Raw genomic sequence first — 13,674 nt, forward strand, 5'->3', positions numbered from 1 at the left:
AGACCCAGAATAATACCAGAGGCAAGAGCCATGTAGTCAAGTGAAGCTTGTTAAGTCTTAGTATTTAGATTGTTCTTATTAGATACCCAGATTCTCCTTGTCATGTAAGCTTTAGACAGTTCTGTGTTGGCATTTTCATATATATCAAAGACCATAGGTCTGTGTGGACAGTGAGTAGTGCCTTGGAAGTTGTCTGCGTTATTTTGGATCAATATATCCTGGTGAACATTATTGGACCTTGTTAAATGAGTGTCTAATGTAGCTTGCAGCAAAAATGGACTACAGGTTGCACCAAATAACACAGACTTGAATTCCTGATGTCACCAAACTGAGGAAGAATTGCCACTCTTCCCCAGATTATTTAATTTTCGACATCAAAGTCAGTCAACTAAACCCCGTTCATTTTGTGTGCCCTCTGTGTCACTAAAAGGAAGGGAGAAATTATAACAACATTATTTTACTCATTGCTACAGGGAAGAGAGGCTGTAATATAGTCAAATAGAATCAAAAATTGGTGGGCTGAGTCTACCATCTCGGTTTTGGGACAGTTACTATTCTTTCCTTCCACAAATATCGATGAGCTTTATTTTACATCCATTTCATGTATTTGTCCATCAAAACAAAAATAAATAGAGTTCTGAGAAACAAGGAACGATTCTTCGTTAAGAACTATTAGCTCGACACGGTTGAAGAGCGTACGTTACAATAACAAGCTCACGTGTGTCTGCTGCCCTGGTGGACCTGCTGTACAAAGATCATGGAAAACCGTTGCATAGGAAAATGGTCAGTGCCTAGACTGAAGTTTTTCATGAAGTCTAGAGAAATACCCTGTTCAGGGTACACCACCGGCGTGTTGTGTTGACTTTTTGTATGGAATTCAGAGCCCTTGGCATCGTCGGATTTCGGCCGGCGGTCTCGTCTCTGCACATTTTCGGCCTCAAACATTGTACGATTTTCATATGAAAAACTGTGCAGATTTTCTTCAGCATTTTGGAGATGAAGCATTGTTCCGTTAGAAAATTAAATTATACGGGTTTCAAACAAAAGGTGCAGCAAGAGACTTGTAAATATGTGATGAATGCTGTCACTATAGAAGCCATGAAAGCACACCCGGTGTGCTTTCATGGCTTCTATAGTAACGTTTTCCAGCATTTATCGCATTAAAGCATATCCAGGAAATTAGTATAACTACTAAAGAATAATATCATGAAGGGCTTACGTATGGTGCATCAATAATTATCACGGGAGACATTTTTAAAGATATTCGACTTCTGTGGTCTCTGCATGAGTAGCCTGACTTCCATATTGATCTAGCTGGTGATCAGTGGCAACTCTTGAGTAAGTGATGGTGGGAATAGGTAACTGTGTGACCAGTGAACTATTTTCATTGTTTGGATCATCATACCACAAGAATCTGGTATAATCTCTATCACATTCTTGAAGTCCAACTCATCTCTAAGGAAGACTTTGCATATATCTGAGCTGTATGCATACTGTATTTGTTTACTCAAAATTTCAGTAGTGTCCCCAAACTTTCAGTAAGTGATGGGTCTGTCATGAGGCAATCATTAAATTACACAGAACCTCTACCGTACCTTTCACGCTACATTTGTACACAATATGTAAAGGTGTTGTCTGACCTTCTTTACAGTGTGGTGTTAGAGATAATGGCAGTTGTTACTTGGTGGCATATTCTCAATAAAATTATTATCTAACAGGGCCTGTATCAGTTTGTGGTATCATTAGCTTATCAAGTGCTGTTTAGACATATGTCGGGCTCTTTAACCTAAATCCATGCTGTAATTTTTTGGAAGTGATTGGCAATTGATCTTCCATGGAAGTCTGACCCAGTACTGTATTGATCATCATCATTATATTCTACAGTATCTGAATAAGCTTGTATGATGTGTAATCTTCAGGTGGGGGTTTGCTAGGATTTGTGTCAATTGTATCTAGATCCCATAACTTACAAACTGGTATGGCAGCTTCTTAGTAACATCACAGATCCTTACAGGGTCTAATGCTGCACAAAGCTTAGCTACCACAAATCTGAACAGTTTCAGGGTCCAGTTGTCCAGCCCGAGGGATCTGACCGTAAATCAGATAACCGCCAGAGCTTTTGACTAACATGGCATTTAGAAGTGAGTCTAGTATATAATATATATATTTTTTAATCTTCTGTTACTGATTCAGTACTATTTATGACACCACTGTCCAAAAGCACATCTGTAAGTCTGATATTAGCTTGGTGCAATTTGTTCACAGTTTTTGCAAGACCAAGAACAGATGTTTTGCAGATGATCTAAGACCACTGCTGTTATTACGTCTGTTCTCTAGATGTACCGCTGGTCACGCTAATTCATATTCTTCTGAGTCCTTAGATTTTAAATATCTGGATACTGCTAGTTTCATTGTACCCATCACTTCAGTATCAGTTTGTTAGCTAACCTCTCATTTATGAAGGTACATTGTTACCCTTCATCAAAGAAGGATTTGCTTAAAGCTTTGTAGTCAGCATTTGGGTTAACAGCTTCTGTTGTTGCATTAGGAAGAACAGTTAACTTAGATGCTACATGCCCTTTTATAGACAGTGCAGATTGCTAAATATTTCCAGCTTAGGTTCCTCATGGAATTTCACTCCCTTTGCTCACCTCATGCATAATGTTGTGTGATGTTTTCCCTTTTTTACATTTCCTACAGATGTGCAATTCTGTATTACATTCAGTCAGTTTATGCTTGTTACCAGTACACCAAGGACATCTACCCAAGCCTACCAGCTTTAACCGTTTGTCTTTGAAAGTTGCATATTTATTCACTAGGATAAAGTTGTTCTTGACAGAAAATGCACAGATATTTCATCTTTGATTTAGCAGTTTTTACAGGAACTAACTAACTAACGTTGGTGTCTTTGGCAGAAAATGAGTCTATGTCTTGTTCACTTGATTGGGCAATGAAGTGGCTCAGTGGTAGAGCATTGGACTTGAGATCGTGAGGTCGAGAGTTTGTGCCCCGCCTTGGTAGATGTCTTTGCTGGGAGGGGTAGTGCTCTCCTCTAACCCAAGCAGGGCTATATATTCAATCTAGGTCTAGCTCGAGGGAATAATCCCTTGATCACTTGACTTGTTAGAAGGGGAAGTTTCATTTTTGAAGCTTATAGCCGAAGGTTTAGTGTTCTTAATCAGCTTATTAGAATCTGAGTCTTCTTCTTCCATATGAGATACTAGATCCTGTAGACTATCACTTATTTGTTTCAGAGTAGTTTGTGTCATACTTCAGATAGAGCTGTCTTATGGTAGCATTTGGCAGTTTGTGTTGGAAAAGAGCAGCTGTCATCCATTCACAGCAAGAATAAGCATATTTATTCTTTAAGCTCTTAGTTAGGTTTAGTAAGGATATCCTGAATCTCTTGGTGTGAGTAGGAGATTTAATATCAGTAATTTTGCTTAAAAGACACAGCATAATTTTTTCTGCATCACCGAAGGTTTGTTTTAGTGAGTCATTAGCATGCTGGTAGTTCTCTGCTACTGTGGGAAGATCCTTAACTAAATACAGTATAATGCACATCTCTTATATGTGTCTTCAGATACTGCAGCTTTGTGACATTCTTTGAATCTGGCCTTATTGCAACTTGGTTTTGGAATTGACTGAAAAAAACTCAAGTCCAGTATAATTGCCTTAATATATGGGTAATTTGATACTGGAAAGGTTTTCTCTCAGACTTAGTGGTGGTTAATTTTCTGTTGTATCTGTTGCCTTAGCTCCTTGTTCATTTGTTGTTTGTAAGTGAGACAAACTGAACCAACATACAGTACTGTATTTTGTTATTTTGTTATTTTTTCTTTTTTTTTATGTGCTCAACTCTGGGCATAGGCCTCACAGCTTGTCCTCAAGGCCCAGCAGTCCTCCTACGTATCATACACAACTTCGGCACTAACACTCACCGTTCATATTGAATACATGCTAGGGCTGTCTCATACAGGACTGGCGTATTGGTATTAGTGGGGGTACTCTTACAACATGTCGGCGTGTCTTCTGGTAGATCGGTAAAGTCTGCTTTACATGTAGTTCAAATCCTTAAACTGTTCCCTGCCCCAGCAGGGATTTGAACCTGGGTCCGGTGGGACCGCAGGCCACCTCTTTACCGATTGAGCCACCGCCTCCCCCACACTCTGTAATAATTATTTTGTACTGAGCTGGGTCTACATCAGTTTCCTCCAATGTATGGCAGCCTCCAGGTTCATACATGTTTGTTCATAACTGGCCCATTTGGACTCTAAAAATGATACTGATGTCTCTAGTCTATTGGCATCTGCAGGAGCACTGGATATTACACAATAACAACTGATTGCCTGAGTAACTTGTCCTTTGTAGGCCTTCAAGTACCATTTATACTGTTCGTTCTTAAACAAAACCCGATCTGAACAATGATTCTTGGAGTAAGACCCTTTCAGCAAGGACACACAAGAGGTGGTGTACACTCTGAACAAACAACAGCAGTTAATGTGACACAAAAGTTAATATAAAATACCATTAAAAAATACAGCAGATTCCATTTTCCTTGATCATGTTTAACAGATTACCCTAAGTAGCTGTCAAACATGATATGGAGGCTGGACCTTGAACAAATACAGTGGCCCGCTGATAGCACACAATTAATTGCACATTTGAATGTTCCAGATGAAGCCTAGTTTGGAAAGGAACATATTTTCGACGTGGTCTGATGTAATGGATGCATCTCCGGCAGGAAAGTGGAACACATCGCCTGTTAAGCTCTTCTCCACGCCTGTGATGAGTGAACTTTTGTCAGGCTTGGAAGGTATATTGCCTTCAAATAGAGATGGAACAGGCAGGATGTCAGGGGCATAGTTAGATACAAGTACCATGCCTCGTTCTTTCACAATTTTGATGTCGCCCTGAGCCGCTGCTGTCATTTTCGATGTCACAACAGAAGTTGCACTCACATCAGTGGATGGTTTGCTATCAAGTTGAGGTAATTTCCTCTTCAATATAGTGGTAGAGAATTTTTTGGTCGTGTCAACAAACCTCTGTCTCCGGAATTCTGTTACCAGTAGATCCCCATTCACCTGCACTTGGAGCAGCTGGATGGCCACTTCATCCACTGCCAGTTGCTTAGTGATTAGATTGTGCAGTTTGATGGCAGGAGCCTTGATGATGTAAGGGTTACCCCTGTCTCGCACAAAGTCCAGGAGCTTTGAAACGTTTTCATTCAGCTGATGAGCTTTGCTCTCAGTATGTTCATGATGAATCCTCGCCGATTCACTATGATACATCAACGCATCATTCGTAACATCCCTGAAGTTGTTTGAGATGGGGAAAATTTTGTAGAAAATGAGTTGTCACTCAGCCATGACCCTCAGATTTCTTGTTTGGCCAACAGTGCCACCAGCACTTTTTTATGCACTCTGAATGGAGTGTTCTAGCTTCATATCCAGTGCAACAGTGTTGAAGTAACCATCAACTTGATCCTTCACGACAAACTGACCGCACATGAACCGCTGAAGCTGGATAAGTGCTGCTAAGGCTTTTGTGGATTCAAGGTAGAACATGCCATATAGTCCAGTCAAATTGTTGAACAACCCGGACAGAATTGCAACAAAAATGATTACACTTGTATCATGTCTGGAGGGGTCCCTAGGATTCCAGAAAAAAGTATGCTAAACTCTGTGTGGTGGAACATGGTCTAATTTGCATATTTATGCTAATTAGGTATTGCTTACATGGTAGATCCTATTTTTGCTTATAACTTCTCTGTAAATTGCTCAAGATGGCCAAATGAGGGGTCTAAACCTATGTTTTCATGGTCAGGGAATATGATAGAAACATATAAAATATGATTGGTTATTTCCTTATATGGAAATTATGCTAATTAGCCTGCACTATTCACTGTTAGGAAGGGAAGAGGTTGTGTAGATCAGATATTCATTCTTAGATCTTTAGTGGAAAAGTTTCTAGAGAAGGGAAAGAAGTTGTATGCAGCTTTCATGGATTTGGAGAAAGCATATGACAGGGTGGATAGACAAGGATTGTGGAAAGTGTTAAGAATATATGGAGTAGATGGGAAGTTGTTGAATGCTGTGAAGAGTATGTACGATGGTGCGAAGGCTGCAGTGCGTGTGGATGGTGAACTAAGTGAATTTTTCTCTGTGAAAGTTGGTTTGAAACAGGGATGTGTCATGTCTCCATGGTTGTTCAATCTGTACATGGATGGGGTAATAAAAGAGGTACAAGGTAGGGTAGTGGATGTTGGAGTGGCCCTGGTGAGAGAGGATAGTGTTTGGAAACTCCCTGTACTGTTGTTTGCAGATGATACTGTGTTGTTGAGTGAAGACGAAGGGGAGCTGCAAGGCTTGGTGGATGAGTTTGAGAGAGTGTGTAAGAAACGGAACCTAAAGGTGAATGTAGGGAAGAGTAAAGTGATGGTCTTTGAGAGAGGTGAAGTCAGTGAATGTACAGCGAGGTTGGATGGTGAGGAATTGGAAAATGTGAGTACGTTTAAGTATTTGGGTAGTGTGATGAGTAAGGATGGAGGTTTGGAGGGTGAAGTGCTTGAAAGGGTACAGCAGGGAAGAAAGGTTGCTGGTTCCTTAAAAGCAGTGATAAGAAACAGGGAAGTGAGCATGGAAGTAAAAAAGTTACTACATGACAGTATTGTGATACCAACTCTAACGTACGGAAGTGAAGCTTGGACATTGTTGGAAGGACACAAGTCAAGAGTGAGAGCAGTGGAAATGAGTTATTTAAGAGGAGCCTGTGGAGTCACGTGGAGAGACAGGCTGACGAATGAGGATATAAAGGAGCGTTGTGGTGTGGATGTGGATGTGATAGGAAGCGTTGTGAGGAACACACTGAGGTGGTTTGGCCATGTGGAGAGGATGCAGGGTGAAAGATTGACGAAGAGAGTGTATGTGAGTGAGGTGGAGGGTGGAAGAGGGAGGGGGAGACCGAGGATGAGATGGAGGGATGGGGTGGAGAGGTATATGAGAGAGGGGGGTGTGAGTTGGGAGCAGGGCAGTGAAATGGCGGGGGACAGGGCGACTTGGAGGCGATTTGTTTGTGGCCACCCCAAACGGGATTGAGGCGTCTGGCAATAGATAGATAGATAGACCTATGGAAGATCCTATGTCTGCTTGTAAATTGTTCAGCAAGGAGGAATAATGATTCTAAACCATACAAGGTTACTAACTATGATAGAAGTATATTTAAAAATATACTGCTAATTTCCTTATATGGAATTATGCTAATTAGCCTTTTTGTGTCAATGTTACTCGTCGGTTTCAAGAATGTGAGAATGGCTACTTTTATCATTCAAGTCATAAATTTTGTATGCCAATTATTTAAAATGATTTTACTCCATTCTCTAAAGATCTGCTGATTTTAAAGTTACCTGTATAAATATAAGATTTTATTTGATATTAATGAATTTTTATATTAATATTAGATGGTGCATTTGAAGTACACATTCCAAGCATCTACTCCAACTATTGCATTTAATCATGGTATGCTCAACAGATCATCACATTCAACAAAGCTTCCAAACACAATGAGGCCGTTTGTGATTTTAAATGCATACTCTGTAACAAGACTATTGATTTTTATGCAAGTTAGATTGTTACCTGTATTAAACACGTGAATTGCTTGTGAAATGATACATTTAAGTAATTAACTCAACAAAATAGCAACCTTGTTACATAAAATCCCGTAGTAACTTTACCACAACTCTACATGCCAATTACACGGAGCAGTCCAATATTCACATGGAGGAGTAAATTATATGTCTCACTGCAAACTTCCCAGGGAAGTTTACTCATCATCATGTTCATCTAGATCAGGTTTGCGTGTTTTCGTGCAGCTGACACCTTTGCACTGTCCACATGCCGAGTTGCAATCAAGTCCATGAAGACGACATGTGCACCTCCTGGTATTACAGCCAGTTTTGCAGTTGCAGTGGATTATCTCCGGTAGTTCTTTAGGGGCAGGCTCTTTATCAGTCATTATAGGAAGCTGACATTCATCACTCAGTTTCCAACCATATTCCTCAGGGTCCAGATCAGAATTTCCCTTCCATTCTTGGATTTGGTAATACTCACGTAAACTGTGGAACTTGGCTGCGGCTGCAGTTGGTGTCTTGGTCTGTGCCTCAATGTGTTTTGGACTTCTGGCAACCTTCTCGCAGAAGTGTCGATATCTCAGACTGTTGAGTCCTTCTCCCTCTGCACCATTTTATATCTCCACAAGAGTTTCTTCTCCCAAGTTTACGATCTCCTGATGAGAAAGGCCAGACAGTGTTAGTGTTTCAGCAATCTTTGCTAAAGATGGCTTCTGCTTGACCTTTTTCAGGGCTTTTCCCTTCCCAAATCCATATGGTTGGGATGTACTGTCACAACCCAGGAGGGCATGTACAAACAGGAGCATGCTACTTCGATCAGCTCCCAAGGCCAATTCAGTTTTCCTTACGTGCCCGACACGGTGCTTCTTTGATGGCTTTTTCTCTTCAGGCACAAGGAACAAATCATGTGATTCAACAACTGCATGGAAACAGAAGAATTAAGAGACCTGTGTCCTCTCCTACAACAATAGTGTCACATGACAGCTGATTCAACAGCAGCCAGAACTATCGGTACGCCGGTATCATCTTTTGCATGAACAACTTTGTGTCCAGCATTAGACAAACATTTGCCAAGGAGATTGATGAACCTCTGCTTATTGGTATCATTTACATAAGAACATAAGAAGAGAGGACAACTGCAGTAGGCCGGTTGGCCCATGCTAGGCAGCTCCTAGAAGAGTAACTGAACTACTAGAATGAGATAAGGATAGCAAAGAAGAAGGCTCTCCCCCGCCCTCCAAACCCTCCAGCCGAAGCCGGCAGGAAAAAGTCAGAAAGAACACCACGCCGTATAGAAAAACTGGCGTGGACATTTTACAGGAAAGTGTGAAAGGAGAATAGAGACTATCATAGTGTAACCTGAAAAGAAAAATTTTTTGAATTAGTATTGGTTATAAGATTTTCTTTATACTATATCCACCCCTTATTTGTCATATGCTTGTCTAGCCTATGCTTGAAACTGTCAATGGAAGAGGCAGCAACTACTTTACTAGGTAGCTTATTCCATTCATCCACTACTCTATTACCAAACCAATTTCTACCGATTTCCTTTCTGAAACGGAATTTTTCTAGTTTGAAACCATTATTTCTAGTTCTATCCTGTATGCTCACTTAAGTACCTTGCTAATATTTGCCAGCAACTAATCCTTTTTCACCTTGTTGATCATCTGACTTGTCAAATTTACAGTTGTGCTAGTTTTTCCAGCTGTTTGCCTCCTATGTGTAGCATCTTTGATGGTTGGTCCACTGTCATATCTGTCAAAGACTGTGGTTACATGTTGGTACCTCTTGATGTAATTGACATAGAGCTGGCTTAGCTCGTGGAATGTCACGGAACATGGTGTAGTAGTACCCCACCATCCAATACATAGGCTGTTCTGCTGTCCGCAGACGCGAAATCAGTCTGATTTTCTGAGACACTAGCAAGCTCCCAGACTACATCTGCAAGAGCAGGCTTGTTGGCCATCCTGGAAAAAGATGACGATTCAAACAGAGATGCAGGATGGCTACACAGTTCAATCTCAAACAGAGACATGGGATCCTCATGTTTGTCAGCAAATACCGTCAGTCTCTGAACAATAGCTAAGGGTCGACCTGAACATCTTGTCCATGGACCTTGATACTAGATCCTGATACCAACGTGATGGCTTGGTCTTCGTGGCGAAATGTGTAGTCCCTCACACTCCTCACCTTCATGTCATTCAGGATGCTTTCTTCAACTTGTTTTGCATTGTCAACGTTCACCTTGGAATTTGCCAGTACACCACTGGAGATACTCCGTAGTGAAGGATCAGGGGTAAAGGGATCCCATTCTTTGAGAGTCTCTAAAAGCTTAGAGGTATCTTCAGCATCCTTGTTTTGCCAAGCTTTTGTAACATCCTTGTGTTGTTCACTGGTTAGGTAGTTGACACCTGTTAGCTGTTGCATGGCAAGGTTGATGTTAGCACATGCTGGAGTGGACATCAACCAAAGCAATTGCTGAGATTCGGTCAGGCCTCTCCCCCTAGTAAGACCACAAGTTGTTTTCAGACTTTGCGTGAGCACTTGCTCTATGACGAGGTCAGTGGAGAGGCCTGCCCAGAATTGGTCAGTCCGCCTGATGACATGATACCCCTTGTTGAATTTGGAGTAGATTTCTGGATGCTTATCTTACAGTTCCTCCATCTGCTGAAGGTAGAGATATCCTATCTATCTATCTATCTATTGCCAGACGCCTCAATCCCGTTTAGGGTGGCCACAAACAAATCGCCTCCGAGTCGCCTTGTCCCCCGCCATTTCACTGCCCTGCTCCCAGCTCACACCCCCCTCTCTCATATACCTCTCCACCCCATCCCTCCATCTCATCCTCGGCCTCCCCCTCCCTCTTCCCCACTCCACCTCACTCACATACACTCTCTTCGTCAGTCTTTCACTCTCCATCCTCTCCACATGGCCAAACCACCTCAGTATGTTCCTTATAACGCTTCCTATCACATCCACATCAACACCACAACGCTCCTTTATATCCTCATTCGTCAGCCTGTCTCTCCATGTGACTCCACAGGCTCCTCTTAAATAACTCATTTCCACTGCTTTCACTCTTGACTTGTGTCCTTCCAACAACGTCCAAGCTTCACTTCTGTACGTTAGAGTTGGTATCTCAATACTGTCATGTAGTAACTTTTTCACTTCCATGCTCACTTCCCTGTTTCTTATCACTGCTTTCAAAGAACCAGCAACCTTTCTTCCCTGCTGTACCCTTTCAAGCACTTCACCCTCCAAACCTCCATCCTTACTCATCACACTACCCAAGTACTTAAACGTACTCTCATTTTCCAATTCCTCACCATCCAACCTCGCTGTACATTCACTGACTTCACCTCTCTCAAAGACTATCACTTTACTCTTCTCTACATTCACCTTCAGATTCCATTTCTTACACATTCTCCCAAACTCATCCACCAAGCCTTGCAGCTCCCCTTCATCTTCATTCAATAACACAGTATCATCTGCAAACAACAGTACAGGGAGTTTCCAAACACTATCCTCTCTCACCAGGGCCACTCCAATATCCACTACCCTATCTTGTACCTCTTTTATTACCCCATCCATGTACAGATTGAACAACCATGGAGACATGACACATCCCTGTTTCAACCCAACTTTCAAAGAGAAAAATTCACTTAATTCGCCATCCACACGCACTGCAGCCTTCGCACCATCGTACATACTCTTCACAGCATTCAACAACTTCCCATCTACTCCATATATTCTTATCACTTTCCACAATCCTTGTCTATCCACCCTTTTCATATGCTTTCTCCAAATCCATGAAAGCCGCATACAACTTCTTTCCCTTCTCTAGAAACTTTTCCACTAAATATCTAAGAATGAATATCTGATCTACACAACCTCTTCCCTTCCTAAAGCCTCCCTGTTCTTCTCCAACTAATTTCTCTGTTCTTTCTCTAACTCTGTCAATAAGTATCCTACCATACACTTTTCCTGTTATACTGAGAAGTCAAATGCCCCTATGATTACTACACACTTCTTTTTCCCCTTTTCCTTTGTACAAGGGAATAATTATACCTGACTTCCAATCCTCCGGGACTCTACCCTCCTCCCAGGCCAATCTGCACATCGTCCACATCCATTTTGCTACTATCTCTCCCCCATGCTTCAGCATTTCACCACACACTCCATCAATTCCTGGGGCTTTCCCCGATTTAACTTTCTTCATTGCTTCCACAACTTCTATCCTACTGATTTCTTCCTGTCTTCTCACCTCCCTCCTTCTCCCAGCCATTCCCCAGCCACTTATACTCGCATTTCTTCCGTCCTCTATGTTCAACAATTCCTTAAAGCGTTCTCTCCATCTGCTCACTTTTTCTCCCTTCTCCACTAGTAATCTACCATTTTTATCTTTCACTCCCCTGCTAACTTCACTTCCACCCTGTCTTACTCTTTTCACCTCTTTCCAGAACATTTTCTTACAGTCCCTCCACTTTACACTCAAATTCCTTCCAAATTCCTCATCCACTCTCTTCTTACTCTCTCTTACTAATCTTTTCACCTCTCTCTTTCTTTCTACATATAACTCTCTCTTCCGCCTCTCCTGAGGCATAATGATGATGGCCGGCGGCAGCAAAGAACTATAGATTATTGCGGTTCCGTCAGGACGTCAGTCAGTCTGTCCACAATTTCGTGTCCTCTTTGTAACTAACTTTCATGGACAGATTTTGATATAACTTCACACAGTTGTTCCCCATATACCATGACGGTGTGTAATGCGCAACAACCAGCTATCTACTCCTACTCCCATGGTCAGGGTCACACTTGGGGCTCAAACAAGGTCAGATGCTGACATATGGTACTTAACAGCCTAACCGACATTCGTGTCCGCTCTGTAACTTACACATGCGTGAACAGATTTTGATATAACTTCACACAATTGTTCCCCATACCATGACGGTGTGTCGCGCCGAACAAACAGCCATCTACTCCCAAGGTCAAGTACATATGTTTGCTTATCATCCGGTAGGGAACTTTGTATTGCATGGTAATACTTCATTCACTTACTACTATAGTCTGTCTCAGGAAAAACGAATGTAGAATATCGTCTATTTTACTCCAAAGTCACTGTCAAAGGCCGAAGGCATCTGATTTAACGACCTGTGGGAATACAGGCTGGCCAGGGACAAGGCCTGAGGGCAAGAGGCACACACACACACACACACACACACACACACACACACACACACACACACACACACACACACACACACACACACACACACACACACACACACACACACACACACAATCAATGAATAGGTATAGGTGACCCGCTATGCTCACAGGTCAATATGAACTGTGGTTCCTGTTTTTGGATGCAACTTTTTTTTTTTTCTTGTCTCCCTCCTCCCTCCCCCATCTACCCTCTCTCTCTCTCTCTCTCTCTCTCTCTCTCTCTCTCTCTCTCTCGTGTGTGTGTGTGTGTGTGTGTGTGTGTGTGTGTGTGTGTGTGTGTGTGTGTGTGTGCAATCATTATCATGACTAATGGTATGCTTTGTATTGGAAAGTAAAGATGAGGAGAAATATTGTGGAATCTATGGCGAATATTGTGGCAGAAGGGTGTAGACATGTATGAAGGTGAACGTTAATTGGCCCACAGGGAATTAATGACAGTTCCACATGCTGACGTCTCGAGGGGACTTCTTGTAGTTGTTCTCAATAAATATATTCCAATGTTTTATTTATTTTATAATACTTATATCACAGTTAAGTTATACTTTGCATTGACATTATTATTCACTACTACAGAACCTTGAGAGAGAGAGAGAGAGAGAGAGAGAGAGAGAGAGAGAGAGAGAGAGAGAGAGAGAGAGAGAGGGGGGGGGTTGGTCATTCCCAGGGGACAGGTGGTCACTCCTCACCTCTCTCTCTCTCTCTAGCATCACAAGAAATGCAGTGAGGAAAGTGACACCAGAAAACTGGCAAAAATGTATGGAGCATAAGAGAAAGCTAGAACAGGAATATATCAGAAATGACATTGTGCGCAATCACAT

The sequence above is a fragment of the Coenobita brevimanus genome, chromosome 42 (assembly GCF_032717465.1).
Source record: "Coenobita brevimanus isolate Jiangsu-jjx chromosome 42, ASM3271746v2, whole genome shotgun sequence".
Classification (NCBI taxonomy): domain Eukaryota; kingdom Metazoa; phylum Arthropoda; class Malacostraca; order Decapoda; family Coenobitidae; genus Coenobita; species Coenobita brevimanus.